Below are 13,056 nucleotides of genomic sequence, written 5' to 3'. Positions count from 1 at the left end.
ATTAGAACAAGCAGCCTTGGGGGTGTGGCTGTCAACACCCATTAGTGCTGCTGTCACCTTCCATAGTCCAATAATTACTGCCACTGTGGCGCCACCAGCTTCTCTGCAGCAGGCGAGCGGCTACCTCAGCTAGCGTTAGCCCATCTTTCTGCAGCCGCTCAGGCCTGTCAATTAGTGCGAGTCACAACAGATTAAGTTGCAAAACAATGTCCTTTTTTTAATAATTTGTTGGAGGGTGGGTTACTTTGTCACAGTGTGAGGTCTTCAAGGGTCCCGATGCCCTTTCATTTGCCTGTCGCCTTCCATGAATATGGATGTTGGGCTGTACTCAGTTTGTGTTTGGGCGACTGTTGAACTGGGGGTTTAGATTAGGGATGAGAGTGTTCTTTGTAATTAGTGCTTTTGCTCTCTGGCTGTTGACATGGAAGCAAGCAGTAATTATGACTTAAGCATCCAATTATCCTCCTTCATCTTTGCTTTTGACTCACAGTTTTTATATGAAATATTTATCTCTGTTTATATGGTCCTATAATGGGAAAGTGAACATGTGTCAGACTTAATCCTCCATCCATGCTCACTGAAACACATTTACAGTATCAACACATTATATTCTCCGCTACTAAGATTGTCCTCCACCTTTATTACTTTCTGTTTCATTGTAATAACACAAAATATATCGTATCCTGCAGATTTACATGAATATATTCAAATGTCTCTGTAGGGCCGACATCTGATTTTAGTCAATTTAATCTTATTTACTCAGTTGTTATTTCTTTTTTTTCCAGGCCTGCACTGAACACATTCACTATTTTTGTAATTTGACATTTTTAATATGCATGTTCTCCATTGTTATGGAATAATTGGTTGGCTGGTATGTGCTGGATGCTGGGTGCAGCTCACTATGAATATCAATATTACAGTCAGCAGCCTGGAGAAGCAGGCAGCCAGATTGTTGCTGTCAGCCTTAAACCATTAGATTTTAAAGCAAATGACACGACGGAAAATATTCACAGGACAAAGATATTTAAATAGATTAACATTTGCTGCTTTATCCTACATTTGAACCTTCTGTGACTGTAGTTTTTATATTATTTATTCTTATTATTTTATACTATTTAGTTTTTATATTCAGTGGCCAGAATGTATCAAACCTCAGAAAGTAATTTTTTGGAGAACTGCAGCATATCTGAAGTTTACGGCTGCCATCATTAAATCATAAATGCTTTTGTTCACTTTTTTGATTAATAAAACACAAACTGATGAATAATATCAGGATACATGGACCACATTAAGGTTCAGCCCCTCCTGGGGACGGCACTGGTCCTTTGTGTGCCAGACCCTCAGACTTGGGTGTGTCACAGAAGTGAAGCTGATGTCTCCATCCTTGTCTGGATGTCATCCGCACACAGGCAGAAGAAAACAGGGGCGAAATCTGGTGAGAAAGTGAGAACAGGCAGGGCAAGAAAGCTGGGAGAGGAGAACCAAGGAGAGGTCGATGCAGGGCCAGCAAAGGCCCGGCGGCCATGGATCCTTCACTGGGAGGATGCTGCTGATAAGGCCCAGGTAGCTCACACGGTGCCGAGGTCTAAAGGGGCACCAAGATAACAGCCCACTGATAGAACCAACCAACACAGCTGGACTTCAGATAAGAGGCAAGGACTTGTTGCCCTCAACTGAAACAAGCTTGGAATTCTGCTGTACCTCAGTTGCAGTTTGTAGTGTTTTCAGTGGTTTTAACAAATGTTAACATTGATTCTTGAGTTTATTTTACATTTTATGCCCATTCCATGATGGATGGAGCTTCTTTGCTGCTCTGCTCTCTTTATAAGGTTTTTATAACGTTAGTTATGGACATTTACAGCTTTTGAGTGGAGGTGTGAAGTGATTTGAAACACATGTTCAACACATTTATTTAAAGAGCACTAGTATGATGGGATGACACCTTTTGAATCATGACATTTACTCACAGTCACAGAGAGAGATGCTGAATGTGTTTTTAACACCCTGCGAGAGGTAAAGCCCGATCGGCGCTGCTCTAATAACGGAGCATTTAATGTGCATTATTTATGACACACAGCTGCATTTGGGGGAGACTCCTGCCCACAGGCATGATCAACACGCGCTCTATTCTTTCACCTTTCCCTTTTGTGTTGCATTAACTAAAACTATATGCAGCCCCAAGGACACGAAAACATCAGATGAGGGAAATGTTCAATTTGTAGCCGCCCCTCGTTTTCTCTTCTCCCCCCCGTTTAGCATTCGCCTCACAGCTAGCGCTCCTTCGGTAAACTGTGTTGTTTGAAGTCTACCCGGCTGCTGACCACCTTGTTAGTTTAATAGTTTGGATATGCATTTAGAAATGATTTATTACCAGCCAGCAGCCACATAATCGCTCCTTCTTTTCTTCTAATGAGTGCAGGAAGCGGTTCAGGGCCAGCATGGTCAATCCTCCACAAAGGTTTCAGTGAGTTTAAAAGAATCTCAGCCACCATCTCGTACGGCTCTAATAGAAACTGCTGGAGCCGCGTTCTCCCGTTGGCTCAGTGGAAACCGGGAAAATCTAAAAGTGTAGGTTTGATGTTGACTTCAGCGACACAGGCTGCACGTGAATAAGACATTATGTATTTAGAAGGGATTAATAATGTACATTGGAGAATAGTTTTACAGGACTTGTTACATCTGCTCCATAATTTACCGTGGACATCCGTATTCAGGCCAGTCACGCAATCAAGCCCCCTTCAAGTAACTCTTTAGCCGTTTTCTCCGAGCGGCGTCGTCGCTGCAGCCTCATCTCGTTGCCATTCATGCGTGCTGCGGTGGAGCCTAATTAAACCATCTCAAACTGTCTCGCGTGTGGCTCTGAATTGTCAGCGAAGACGAGGATTTACATCCAAATTGGACTGATAACAATGCAAAGAGACCCGATACGTACGAGTTTGTGTTGTTTGGAACGTACGTCACTTTAGAGGACAGGCGTGAATTCAAATCTTAAACTGGCAACATTACAAAACTATTTATTCACGCTTTTATTTATTCAAACAACATGACTCAAATTGTTATTAAAATGTAAGTTTCATGGGGGAACATCAACGCCAGCCTTGTTTCTTTGTTGCCTGCTTCTGAGTTGGAGGTAATAATATACCGATATTTAGTCATTTATTGTTAAACCTAGTTAGAACTCCACCTTCATGGCATGTTTTGATATTAAAGCAATAAATGTGTTACATGTACACAGACTGTGAGTTCCATTGGAGAGACTTCACTTTGGCATCCAGGAACCTAAAGAGCTACCAAGGGGCCAACCAAAGGAGACGGAGGAGGAACACCGATCGATGTTACGAAGCAGTTCAGGAGAATAAGCAGAACCATGAAGCTCTACACCCAGACAAGCGCAGGCAGCTTGACAAACAAATTAAGAACCTACAAAAGAACTCAGTTTCAGTAAGTAACTCTGGGGAAGTGAGAAGGGAAGAACAAGAACTGTAAGGGGAGCAGAATGGACAAGAGCATGGACAAGACGAGAGCTTCTACAAGCTCTCTGAACAGTGGTTACCAGAGGCAACTCAGCAACTCTACAGGAGAAGAAGATGAGGTTCTGGAGAGTGAGGAAAAGGGAACTCTAGAGATGGAGAACATAATGTTGAATGTTTGGTGCCTGGAGAACCTTAAAGTGAAGCCTCATTGACTACAGAAACACTGTAGTGGACGAGTGGACAGCACTGAAGACACGTGTGATGAGCACCTCCAGTGTCCGTGCATTTGGAGGATGACTGCTTGATTTAAAGGCACTAATTCCTCCAAATGACTTTCAGGACGGAGACAAATCCCTTTAAGCCAGACTGCGATATTGCCTGTTCATACTTGGTTACTGATCAAAGGAACCTTGCGTGGAACTGTTCGGGGACCGGGTTCCTATATTAGAGGTCTTTTCCCCCAGTAAAATAATCCCACTGGGATCCATATTAAACACCAGTGGGTGTAATCTGTCTTGATTACGGACTAGACGCCTCCTCATGCGCTATCTTGAAACAATTAGACCACACTTAAACCTTCTCAGTCGGAGTCGTGGTTAACATTTCTGCACACCGCCGCCGTCATTTCTCCGTGTCTTCCAGACATCCGTTTATCCTCTGATTTCCCTCCTCTATCCTTTCCCACATCCGTCATGCTGAACTCTATTTATTCATTATTTTCGCTATCTCACACTGTGACTCCTTCTCCCGAGTCACCTTCACTCCCTCTCCTCCTCCTCCTCGTGCACTGCTGTGTTTTATGGCTGAAAGCCGTTATTCCACTCGGCTGCAACCGGACTCCTCTCTCTAATATTTCATTCATCAGAACAATTAAAGCGGAACATTGGTTTCCTGGGTGATAATTAGGGTTTGATGAGTGAACCTGAACGCCACCAGGACAAGATAGCTTGATTACTCTCATTTGCTGGTCTCTGTGCTATTCCAGGGTTATTATCCGTTGTCTTGTCAAGCAAATAAAGGAAGACAACAGGCATGAAATGTGGAGGGTTAAGACTTGGAGAGACTAATAGAAATAGAAGTGTGGAGGTGGAAAGAGTCATTTTTTTTGGAGATGAGTGCAGCAGGTATTTTCGTACATTATTTCTGTCTCCTGCCACATTTTAGGAAAACACCTACACACTCTGAAACCTTTTGCCCTCACGCTGATAACGTTCTCCAGAATCAGAGCATCCTTAAAATCCAGTTTTAGACTTCTGGGGGATTTCTTCCGTATGTGATGCAGAGTCGCTCGATATTTTCCCTGCATCATTTTTGAATGCTTGTTTGGATTGTAATGATATCTGAGGCCACATCCAAACACTGTTGGCGTGTTCTTGCTCTTTTGTGAGGTTTGGAAAACAGGAATATTGAGGATGAGATCAATATCTGTAAAGCTTGCTGCAAAGCATTTCCTGAGCAAACAAGGTGACCATTTTGATTCAATTTACCCCAATTATTTGATGAGATGATGTTATCACGGACATTAGAGCTGATCTCTGACTCGGGTTTTCCTGTTGCAGACGTTAATAGGAATCATATTTATTTGGGTGTTTAGATATAAACCTGCATCTATTGAGATATTTGTCTCAATAGCCAAACAGCGAAGACCCTTTCTTTCAGTGGTGCCGTGCCTGTGCTGCATGTTTGTCCCTGTCTCAAACTTCAATTATTTATCCCCAGAGGAAGCGCTGAATACTGTAGATCCTCTCTAAAGTATCAACCAATCAATTAATTCCACATTAGCTATTCAAGGTCGTGACCTGGAAGGATCAACCAATGAAAGCCTCATTTAATCTTGACCTCCCCGAACACAAAGCAGCAGTCTTTGTTTGTCAATCCGTGCATTCTCTGGTGCGCTATTCACACGTGCACATCTGCTGAAGTATGCACGAGTCAATACCACGAAGAGAGAAGGCGTGAATGTATCGCGTGTGCGGTCAGGGATGTGACATCGGGGTGGGAAAGCAAGGCTCGCTATAAACGGGCAAGTGAACCGTCAGCCTTTGGTGAGTGCATGTAAATGCTGCCGACCTTCAGAAGATGCGGTTTTAGAGAGTGCTCCAAACTAGAATAGCAGACGCGCTGTTTGGGGGAAGAGCTGACCTCCATACGGACATGAAAGCGGAGGAGCGTTTCTTCCAGGCCTTCTGCTCTTTTGCTCTTCCTGACAGAGCAGCTGAGTGACATTTCGAGCTGTTACAGTACATCTCAACAGCAATCACTTACTCCCGACTTGAGATGCTCCATTTGGTTAATGATTAAAGGACAGCGATGGGGCCCAAGGAATTCTGCTGCTGATTTGAGGCTTTAATGAGGCTGGTAATTAGAGCTAAATGTTAATGAACAGTAGGTGCACAGCCAAAGCAGGGGTTTCCACTGACCCTTATTGAATAGCGGATCTGGGAAATTCCTTTGTTACCATGAGATGCATCAGAACATGAAACTGGAGCAATGATTGCTGGGTCGTAATTATCTCAGTGGGAGACTTCTATTCTTTGCTAAAGCTCAAAGGCCGAAATGGCTGCTGGTGGCCCAAAATACTCATTATCAGACAGTGTTTAATAATTCTTGAACCCTTTGTCATATCCAGTTGTTTAAAAGTCATGTTTTCAGTTACAATACAAATGCCGCATTGGGATATTCAGGAACCAAATCTTAAAAATATACTGTATGAGTATTTTTACTGTATTGTGAGTTTATAAATTGGTAAAATGGTGATAAATAAAATGGCAACCAGCAAACTTTTAACTGCAAAATTGGTCCTAGTGTTTAATTTATTTTGTAATCTATCTATATTTGTTCCTATTCATTTTTTCAAATGTGCTTTGTGTCTAATAGATATGGACTAAAAGCTTTGAGGACATATTTTAAAAAAGCACTTGAAACTTTATTAGTGAAACTACAGATCTTCTGCTTTTGTATCAGTGGAGAATCAATATATTTAGTTAAGGTAAATATTTCAATGGGTACTTCAAAAAACTAAGAGGACAAAAACAATCAGACTAAAATAAAAGTCAGAATTTTGTTCCACATCGAGAAAATCCGAAGTTTGAAGGAAAAGGGAGAAAGTGGCAGATAAATGGAGATGCGGCACAGAAACAATGATGTGCAGTGTGTGTGTGCGTGTGTGTGTGTGTCTGACAGAGGAGGGGAAGGACGGAGGAAGTGGTGTTCCCCCTGCAGCAGTCTGTCGGCTCTGCGTTCACGGTGGCTGAGCAGAGTGGAAGGCACAGCCGACCCATAGGGAGCACTTGGCACGCCATCAGCTCTGCACCAGGCATGCTCGCCGCCCAGCCAGCACAGCCCAAACACACAAGCACAGGCGATCAAAACAACGCCAAACAAACACGCTTCTGACACACTGAAACATGTGAGGGGGAAGAGGGAGGGGGGGTATGCAGGGGATATACGGGGGGATATACAGTAAAGCAGCAGTAATGATGTATTATTCTGCTCTGGCACCTTTCCAGAAACCGTCCTTCTAAAAGTTGGAAGTCATGGGGGTTTTTTTTCTAAATACATCATTGTCATATATGAAAAGTCAAGTTAAATGTGTTTGACATAGTTAATGAATATGGTACTGTTTGGATGCTACCTTTCATGAGTCGACTCCTTTTCAGTGAATATCAGCTCAATGGTGCTAACAACAATGAAAAAACACACGGCACAAGGAAAAGTTACATCTATGCAAGAATTAGCAGCATATTAGCCATATTAGCATATGGCTAATATGGCTTTGAGTTTGATCGGTTACATTCGATTTGGTCATTTCCAACGACACTGAACAAAGGTTTGGGCCACCTCTCCAGAGATTTTGGCAAATATTCTTCTTTCAAAGAATGCTTTTCTTTAAATGCCAACAAAAAAAACTAGACAGCTTTGGCATGCAAGTATATCTTGAATATACTGCATTAAATATTTATAGTACTTAAGAAATAGGTTAAGGAGACACTGTTGAATGCAAATTTTACATATTAGCTGTCAAATAAGAGCTTTAATACAGATGTCAGTGGAGGGGAGACAGTGCAGAAATATTGATATAATAATTTGTTGGCCCTTGCTGGGAAGCTCTCAGTGGCAGCCGCAGCTCTGGATTTCCTGGTGTTACATCAGTAACACTAACGCAGGTACCCTGCAGAGTGTTCTGACATCCTGCCATGACGGCTGATTTCGCTCCATCCTATAGCAGCTTCGTGAAGGGGCTGAAGTGTCTCTCCTTTCCCACCTTCCTTCCACTCTGTGCCAGCTGCCTACGTGCCAGAAAAGCAAAAAATAAAACAAGGGGAAGCAAATGGCAGCACCATCTGGAGTTTAAAGAGAGAGAGGGAGAGAAGTTGAGGAGGTTGATTTCCAGTTGATTTCCATCGGCTCTTTTACAGTACCGGAGCAACTCTATCAGAAGCCCACAGGCAACGACTCCCAGGAAGTCTAAATATGCCAACATGAGTGCCAGTGGGAGAAGAGTCCCAGGATTCAGCCTCCCTTTGGACCATGCAATGATGGACAAAGTGGGGCTATTTATTGCCTGCGATGCCTTGGGTTGAAAGACTAAAAAGAGCCATCGCAACGTGCAGTTCAGAGGGTTGGACACAAACGGCTCAGCATGCCAGCAGAGGGGGGGGGGGGGGGGACAAATAACAATGTGTGACATGGGATTTTAATTCAGCGCTTCATGTGTGATGACCTGGTTTTTACTCGAGCTGGTAGAACTGAACAGCTCGACTTGAGTTCTTTCACTTTGGGGAGAGCTGTTTTGGTCTACCTCAGGTAGGTAGACACGGGGGAAACACTTTCTGTCTCTGAAATAAGGGAAAGCCAGTCAGAGTGCTATCAAAGTGCAAAAGCTAATTTGGCAGCCTAGAGATTTATATAGAAAACAGAAAAAAAAACCCAGAGCTGATAGAAAATTATGACTGTAAGAAGGATACATTTATTATATTATGACAATGAATCTTAGCTATTTATTCACTAATTTTATTACTGGGAGAAAGAGTTCACCATCATCATCACTAGTCTACAGTTAGTTAAAATGTGGACCCTTTGATTCTAAATCCAGCATTTTAGTAATATTTTGTCTTTAGCGTGTTGGCTTCTGGTTTCCATACAGAGCTCAGAAGAGGCTCATCAACTGTGGTCATGAGGGGTCAATGCCAGTCATCCATGATGTGCTTAATTAACATCTTCTTTGTTTAATTAAACAGGTTTCCAGCGCAGGACTCCTGCCTTGAGACTTTCATCCCTCACCTTTCTGGATCCAGCCCCTCACAGTTTGACTTGTATATAATTAGACAGGTGTATCCGTTCTGATTGGTTTTGCTTCAACTTAATTAACTGTGGATAATTAGTAAAGATGAACCCTTGTTTGGGCGTCGCAGCCTTCCTCCTCCAGAATGAACGATGGCCACATTGTTCTGGTGGGTTTTTGGGGACGGTCACGGTTTTCAGTTTGGTTTAGTTCACTGTTTTCAACCATTGACCATTTTATTAAAAAGACATGAATCTCAAGGACATTCAGCAAACACTGAAAAATTGTGGTGGTTTTTAGGTTTAACTTTGTTACCTGCAGAAAAAAAAAGATACTTCAGTGCAAAACCTCCCACCACAAACACAAACCTTTCTTTAAAGTGCCAACTAACAACTGCCATTGAACCAGCACAGTGGAACAACACAACCACTCCTCCAAGGCCCCAACTGGAGGCTTTAAAGTGTCTCCTGCATCCTGGTTGGCTGTCCGGGCACGAGAGAAAGCCAATGCCTGTCTTTCTTGGGTGTCACATGTGATTTTTGGCGGGAAATCCACAGGCTGCAGCCAATTTTCCAATCTTCACCTAAATATCAGCAGAAGGGGATTTGTACAGAAAAACAGACAACACAGAACGTTCACGTGAGACTACAAGGACAGAAAAACATCCATAGGTAAGGTCAATTTAAAACCAGGTGATTTACAAAATATGCCCCCACGTGTACCAGGACAGCAGTAATGTAGGCTTAACTGCAACCTTTAAGTGAAAGGTGGCACTAAAGCAATGTTGACGGCTACATCACACTGTTGCCAATGGATATTGTATTATTATGAGTTTATGCTCATCATTGCCAGTAAGAGCTCAAGTGGTGGCATCTGAGAAATTAGGACAGTATTAATACTTTGTTAATAGGTCACTTTAATACAGAGGAATTGCTGTAAAAATGTTTTGCAACACAAATGTGTAGCTAAATCTATGAACCACTGCTTTGTGGAGCTGCTAAGAAAAACTGGTGCTAGGATACAGAATTTTCCTCTTCTTAGCCGAGGACCCGGCGTGCTGTGGTCCAGGCTGTGTGCAGTTAAACATAGACACGGTGGAGGAGGTGGTTGCGGCAGGTTTTCCACAGCCACCAGCTGACACTTGAGAGAACCTGAGAAACCTGCACGCCAACCTTCAGGGCACGTGGCTCCGCAGCTGTTGCTGGAGTGAGACGCGATCGCAGATCACTGGCGCGTTCAGCATTTGCTCAACTCTTATTTGGTTTCCCAACATAAAACGTTCCTGCTAAATTCCGGCCTGTCCGGGCCGTAAGATGATGACAGCCTCCGTGCCCAGGCCGGCTGCCAGTGATTATGAGGCTCGAGCGATCCATCAGTCAAAATTAACAGCCTCATCGAGCATTCAGGACAGGCATCAATTAAAACCAGTGGAGCTCAATATTGTTTTATGGTATATTTACATTTTAAAGCTTGATTTAGTTATCCCAGGAGCTTCTGCAGAAGCACTCCCTCATCCTATACACCCCACATCCCTTCCTGTCATTAAAATGGGAGTGGGCCATCAAGGACAGGTACTGACGGATGAGGCCATATAAATCTCTCTCTCAAGAAAAAGAAAATTGCTTCACTATACTTGTTGGGTTGCTCGAGCAGAAATTTGACTGGGGTGGAACTCATCAGCTACATCAATTTTATTCTTCCTTTAGAAACTCACTTTTGGTAGAACATTATTATTATAACTATTGTTATTGCCACCATTATTTGTATGATCCATTATTAATAATCAGATTGTGATTATTGTCATTAGTTCACTAGGAGCACTCATAGGTACAGATGATGATCTTCACTTCACTTCCCTGGATGCGCTTGGACAGCCTGACAACCAAATACCAAAAATTTAATTGGGTGACTTGCAGAATCTCAGCACTGTATATATAAAAAGATAACTTCTGACAAAATTGCTTATAATTTATTCCCACATTTTCTTCCCAATCTTGCTCAAATAGGTCCTCAAAATCACTCACTCCAGCAGAACTGGAGAAGCTGGAGAAAATGCTGCTACACTTTAAAACAAAGGTTAACATAAGGAAACTCTAGAGAGCCACAAGCTTAAATCATGGCTTTAAATAAGGGATGGGTATGATGGAAGTTTGCTGTTTCTTTTGGAGAAATTTTAGTGAATATTATGAATATTGTTGATGATTTGTTTTTTTTAATTGGTTATATATTACACAAAGGAAAGGTGAGATCAGTGGCCTGTTTTTTTTGGAGAACAGAAAATACTTTAACTTTTGAATGGCTTTGTTATTTTACTCTAGAGATCAGGTGCTCTTGTAAAACTCTTCTGGTGTTATGTTGCCAGACACACACACACACTCCAACACAGAACAGGAAGCACAAACAATGCTGACCAAACTGTTGTCCTCCACTTTGTTCTTTCGTCCTCAAAGACCAGCCCAATGAGTAAAAGGGCCATGGCTGTGTGTCGGCTTTTGCTCTTGGGCTCTTTTAACTACTGTTTGAGAAATAATTAAGATGTAATGGATATTTAAGACCATGGATCCACCCTGGTCCCTCTAACTGAATTAAAAGTAAACCTGTATGTATTAATGTATCGGCGTCACTGATAATCTTCATAAGGACACCTAACAAGTTTAATAATATCCAAAACACAAACTCACTTTAAGTGCAAAGATACCTGGAGGTCTGATGTTAGTTTAGTTTTGAATTGCCCAAGCAAAGAGCCTGTGTGTTCTGCAGCCAGAGGAAATATTGACACCTATGTTACTATGATATGATATGAGCTGCCCTCTTACACAATGGTTAGCACTCGGCCTGAGGCTGAAGGAGGCTGCTTTCAGCACCATGGACAGTTCCTGTGGCCACGCAGCAGCTGTCCGTGGTGCTGAAACCAGCCTCCTGAAACCAGCCTCCTGAAACCAGCCTCCTGAAACCAGCCTCCTGAAACCAGCCTGCTGAAACCAGCCTGCTGAAACCAGCCTGCTGAAACCAGCCTGCTGAAACCAGCCTCCTGAAACCAGCCTCCTGAAACCAGCCTCCTGAAACCAGCCTGCTGAAACCAGCCTCCTGAAACCAGCCTCCAGAAACCAGCCTCCTGAAACCAGCCTCCTGTACGGTCCACCCACTGTCCCTCCCTGTGTCCTGCTAAATAACATGTCCGGACTTTTTCTGGAACTTATACATATTCTGGACTACAGAAACAGCCACTCTTCTCACTCCAGGAATCAGGCTTTTGAGTCAAAAAATGTCAGAATCGTTTGATCCAAGAGTTTAAATGAAATCTGTTTGTGCTCAATACATGTGAAATTAAAACAAAAATGAAAGCACTTGGAATTAGATCCACTTCTTGGACACAGATCATCTCCTTCAGAAATGTGTGAAATGGAAGCAGGTCCCGTTTTGAGCCGAGAGAACACCTCCCACCTTTAATCCTGCATCTTGACGAAGGCATATCTTAAACCTCTTTTACCCAAGCATGGAAATCAAGTAAAATTAGGTTTTTCTGAGCACAAGCAGCATTTCTTCTGAAACATTTAACATTCCTTTTATCATTTGCGCTGCCTGGCGTGTGCTAGCGTGCATGTAGCTGAGAGTGGAGTGGTGAGTTGGCATCGCCTCGGGGATTTACAGAATGTGCGGAGCAGGAATGATAAAGAGAGAGGATGATATAAAAGAAAAGGCAATGAGTGCTGAGATGGATGGAGCGCATTAAAAGTGTGAGAATTGTTTGAGGAGAAAGAGATTGCAAAAAAACTAGGGAGGGTAGATGGGACAAGTAATGGATAGAGAGCATAAAGAGATTTGAAAGGAATGCATCGTTGTGGGTGGTTCAGAGGTGAATTGTGAAAAAGCATGCAGGGATCTACAGGTAGATGCACACAGAGGTGTGTGTGCGTGCGTGTGTTTGTGTGTTGATGGGTGAGGGAGGCCGGGCGAGGCAGAGGGGAAACCATGTATTAACTCAATGGGATAATGATGTGTCAAAGCGTGACCAAGCTGTGAAAATGGGAAAATGTCTTTCATCATCACTAAAGTGTCCTCTGTCTGACCCCTTCAGGTGAAAATTAAAATGGCGGGAACTCGATGGAAAAACTGTTTCAATTTACTTCTAAGTGGAGTAACATTGATTCTGGGTTGAAAGCAGGGCCTGGAGGCATACAGATGTGAGTGGGGGGGGGAGGGGACGGGAGGGGGGGGGGCAGGGCAGTCTTTATGTCTCTGACTGGCTGATAGAAATACAGATCACCAGGACTTTCTGTTGTCTGCCTAATTGATTTC

At 43.0% G+C, this 13,056-nt stretch overlaps 1 long non-coding RNA gene across 1 annotated transcript; it reads left to right on the top strand.

The window, feature by feature from the left end:
• Positions 1–9,144: 9,144 nt before the first annotated feature.
• Positions 9,145–12,095, top strand: LOC130529846 (uncharacterized). The gene is made up of 3 exons (XR_008951657.1): positions 9,145–9,428; positions 10,565–10,662; positions 10,764–12,095. It is a non-coding gene; the product is annotated as an uncharacterized LOC130529846 (long non-coding RNA).
• Positions 12,096–13,056: the final 961 nt, after the last annotated feature.

The sequence above is a fragment of the Takifugu flavidus genome, chromosome 1, assembly GCF_003711565.1.
Source record: "Takifugu flavidus isolate HTHZ2018 chromosome 1, ASM371156v2, whole genome shotgun sequence".
Taxonomy (NCBI): Eukaryota; Metazoa; Chordata; class Actinopteri; order Tetraodontiformes; family Tetraodontidae; genus Takifugu; species Takifugu flavidus.
This window is presented reverse-complemented; position numbering and strand designations above follow the sequence as displayed.